The 4,595-nt window shown below is 33.1% G+C and overlaps 1 non-coding gene across 1 annotated transcript; it reads right to left on the bottom strand.

The window, feature by feature from the left end:
- Positions 1–3,140: 3,140 nt before the first annotated feature.
- TRNAL-UAA (transfer RNA leucine (anticodon UAA)) lies at positions 3,141–3,224 on the bottom strand. Its single transcript has one exon. It is a non-coding gene; the product is annotated as a tRNA-Leu (tRNA).
- Positions 3,225–4,595: the final 1,371 nt, after the last annotated feature.

The following is a 4,595-nucleotide window of genomic DNA, read 5'->3' as shown; positions in this document are numbered from 1 at the left end:
TCATGCTTTATAAATACCACTACTGATATCTCGATATTGTCACTCAACTTACGAGTCTTATTAAAGGTTATGTTAATTCTGCAGGTAACAGTTTTAAAATAATGGGTACGAGTAAAGTATCCATAGCTACCACTCGTTACTTTTAATGAATCTAAGTTTACTTCTAAATCCTCGTACAACTTTCATAAACCTTTTGCATTCGAAATATGCTTCACAGCTTCTACGTTTAACAACTTATTCACATGACTGTTAATTACTAATGACCAAATCTTTCTTTTAATAAGTGAAGTCAATAAATAATTATAATTTGATTACGCTAAACTAAATCCAGCAACACAGCTGACAGCCGGGCCAGCTAATAGAATATTTCTATTTTTGTAAATACTCGATTTAAATCATTTACGTTTTCAAATGCATTATAAAACTCCACCCATAAATTGACGGTAAATTCGTTTTAACAGTTATAAGAACATTAACTGAATAACCAATGGTTGGTGAACTAATTTACTTCCCTTCTTATGATTTTAAACAATTGCTTACTTTCACTTTATGATAAATAAATTTTTCATTATGTTCTTCAGAGGAATTTATCTAATTCTTGTAAGACTTCATCAGTAATAAGAATATCGATATCCGAGTACAATTCATTAAAAATGTTCTTCTTTTTAATGAATTGCTCATTATAAATTTTCAATAGCATAATTTCATTTTCGCCAATCTGCGATTCCAACAATCCATTTATAAGGTGCTTATTTTTAAAATGACACTTATCAGAGCCATCTGCAGCTCGATCTATCAGTTGAAATGCCGCTAAATTTGGCAAGGGGAACTAATAAGGACATGGGAAAAAAGATTCAATTAAAAAATTAGTTCCGAAAGTTACCGATAGGAGAATATTTGGCGCTGTTGTAGTCTACGCAGCTTCACGTCAAAGGCAGGTTAAAATTTTAAAATGCAAATGCACGGTTTCGCAAACAGCAGCAGTATTCAGTCTCTAAAGAGAAGGGGAAAACATCGAAGAAGATTCCGAATGTTATCTGAGTTCATCAGGAGTCTCACTGTAGCTCAGCGTGCTTTATTTGTGAAGTTGCTTTCTCTTCATCAATCGAACGTAGCCCCTCTATTCTTGAGATGAGCAAACTAAAGACCCTTTATTAATTAAAGCATTGAAAGGCATGATTCAAAATTTGGAGAATCTGTATCCTTAGCAGATCGGTCTGGAAGTCGGCCGAACCCAGTGCCAAAACAGACAGTTACTGATGTCGCGACTGCTATCGTTAACGGCACCCACGGGACCACTGTTGGCAGTAGCATTGCCGAGGAGTAGAGCAATAACTGGATTTAAATCTTTCGACTGCAAGGTAAATGTGTAAAAGTTCTCCACTTTTACACATACAAGATAAGCCCCTTGCAGAAATTAAAACACAATTATTATGATAAATGCGCAGCATTTACTCTGACATTTTTTGCCAGTATGGAAGTCGACGATGCTTGGCCTTGGAGAGATGAGCCCCATATGCTGTTAACACTCATACATTTTTAATCTGGGCTTCCGAATAATCCCCTGCAGTTCAAGAAAACTCATTAGATTCATAAAGAGTCACTGTTTATAGTGGTTTCAACAGCAGATTTCCTCATCGGACCATTTTTTTTTAAGAATATTGCACTTACAGAACTGTACAATTACCGTGAAAAGGTATCATATGATATACTGACTAGTTTTATCATTCCACAGTGATGAAACTAGTCAGCATATTATGTGTGTGGACCCGACCTTAACTACTTTAAAGGACAATCGGAAGCATTCCTAGTGACCTGTTACTTTCGACCGTGGAGATGTTGTGTACAAGATGGAATATGTGATCCACGAGAAGAATCACATTGGAAAGAGGTCTGTGCCCTCATCGAGGAAGGTATATAGCTGAATAAAATAATATGGTACACTGAACTACTGAACTATTATCGCTGTAACTCTTTGGGGTAGTTTATTTGCTGTATTAAAGTAATTTCACACCGAAATTTCTTCTTTATTATTCATTTGTATAATTCTCAGCTGTGTAGAAGACTACAGCGCCACACTTTCTGCTATCAGTAACTTTTGGAACTATTTTTTACGGAATCGTTCTTCCCGGGTCATCATTAGTCTTCCTACCAAATTTGGTGGAATATCAGCTGATAAATCGAGCTACAGAATGCTTTGAGCAAAGCCAGCTAAAAAAAAAAGAAAAGAACCCCGCCCCCATACTTTTGTACAAATACGAGTTAAATTATTTCGAATTACAGCACATTTTACTTAAATAAGTACTTAAATAAGTACCATTAAAACTCTCATGTTTTCCAGGTAACCGCACGGAGATCGATATAATACTTAATACAAAACTGCACCAAAAAACATGGAGTGCTCGTAGTTATTAATTTTCATTTCGACACTAAAGAAATGTTAAAGAGACACATTTATTAAGAACTACTGCATGCAAATTAATTAAAGGCATAAAAACCTTAACCGGAACATAACTGAAAGAATTTGAGAATTTATCATGGAAAAATTAATATCTGAAATATTGAAAAATAACGCAATATAAATTAAAACAGAATAAAGTTTACTGCAAATAAAAATATCAGTAAAATAAATTTAAACATGATATAATAGGAAAATTAAGTACCTGAAATTTTTCAAAATAAGATGTTCTTCTCACTTTCGAAATATTCTTGAGATAACTGTTGTCGCAAGTCGTTTATCTAAATGTACTGAACCTAAATTTTCTTTGAGAAGCTTTCAGATCGAAATAAGCATCGGCCCCTAAAACTATCAAAATCACAGTAGTTTTTTATGGCTGTTAGAATTGAAAGATCAAGTACATCCCGCTTTTTTCACCACGGTTTAATTCACTAAAGGTGCTGCAGGTTGTTTTTCCCCCCCTTCTTAAACCAGTTCCCATTTCGGGCACTCGCCACCGATACGATATTTAAATCCTTGCTAATCTAGAATTTAATACACGGATAAAATTTTTAAAATATATAAATATAATCGTTGTTGTAATTTTTATCCGGCAGAAGCTCTTAAAAAATTATTTACTTGGCGTGTGATAGTGCATTCGTTCACGGTTCCGCACTTTTAAAGATACAAAAGAAACACCATATGTCAGAAGTGGGGTTCGAACCCACGCTCTCTTTCGAGAACCAGAGCTTAAACCTGGCGCCTTAGACCGCTCGGCCATCCTGACGACAACTTCTCAGGTGAATTCTATGAACTATTTCTAAAATTCTAGTGCTGCCATCTATTGGTTTCAGCTGAGTTTTAAAATGCAAAATAAAATACTCTTCATGTAGAACTCGAATAGAAAACTGTCTCCTGTAACCAAAGAGAACGGAACTGAAAAAATTGGATGAATAGCGAAACTAGAAAATATGTGTTCAAAATAAAATATTTATAAAAGGGAACTTTGTAAGTTATGCGGTTTTAGTTATATACTCTACTAAAGAGTAAAAATAGTTTTTTAGACTTTTTAGCCTGTTTTGGTCAAGCGTGGGACGCCTATTAAAAGGACATATCGGAGGACTTCATTGGAATTTTAAGAAACAATGGAAGTAGTAGCCCAGAAATATAGAAATTACATTTAAGGATATAAATAATTAATTCAGGTCCCCATCCACAGCTCTGATTTAAAAATCCGTCGTTATTATTAACAACAGCTCAAGATTTCATACTTATTCACATATTATCAAAATCAAAGTTCTAAGATTTTACCCAAGCAAACACATAAAATTAATTAAAACTCTGTGAAAAGGAATTTTCTATTTATGTGAATGCGAAGCAAACATGAAGTCGTGAAGTCACGTGCTCAGTACTACACACGCATGCTCAGTAGTACACAAGCATAACTTGTTCCTCCCCCCCCCAAAAAAAACGAAATATTCTAATAAATCTAATTTTAATAATTTAATCTTTTATCTGGAAAGCTAATCTAAGATTGATTTGCATTAATTTTTTATTACTCTGCTATCCTTTGAGAAAAGGGCAAAGGGTACAATACTGGTGTACCTCACAGCTGAACAAGTAGCTTAATAAAAATATATAATTACTTATTTTTAGAAAAATTGGAAAGTATTATTGCATTATTATACTTATACCTTTACTAATCATGATAACTACTAGTTGCAGATATAACTTTAAAAGTGTTTTTTTTTTTTTTTTTTTTTTTTTTTTTTTTTTTTTCCCCAAGTTTATTATTAAGCGTCGTTTTCTTCACACTTATGCCGTATATAATTCAACAGAAAGACAACAATTTTAAAAGCAACATATGTGTAGAATTCCCGATGCAATGTTAAGTGTTAGCATACATTTTTTTTTTTTTTTTTTTTTTTTTTTTCCCAGTATTTTCTAAGTTTATCATATCAATGCTCAGTGTTCAGTTTTCTTGTTTCTTATTAATATGGCTTATAAATCTTTTTATTTTTAACGTTTCGTGTGTTACCTTTATTTATGAAATATTATGTTCCTCGCACTTAACCGATGTAAAATTCAATTCATCGGCAAAAATCACAAAATATTTAAAAACAGCGTATCTTTAGAACTTCATGGCTGGAGATAAAAA

Source organism: Stegodyphus dumicola, chromosome 2 (genome assembly GCF_044657685.1).
Source record: "Stegodyphus dumicola isolate Sdum_Otavi_A_Nest chromosome 2, ASM4465768v1".
Lineage (NCBI taxonomy): Eukaryota > Metazoa > Arthropoda > Arachnida > Araneae > Eresidae > Stegodyphus > Stegodyphus dumicola.
The sequence above is the reverse complement of the archived record's forward strand: the minus strand, read 5'-3'. Positions and strand labels throughout refer to the sequence as shown.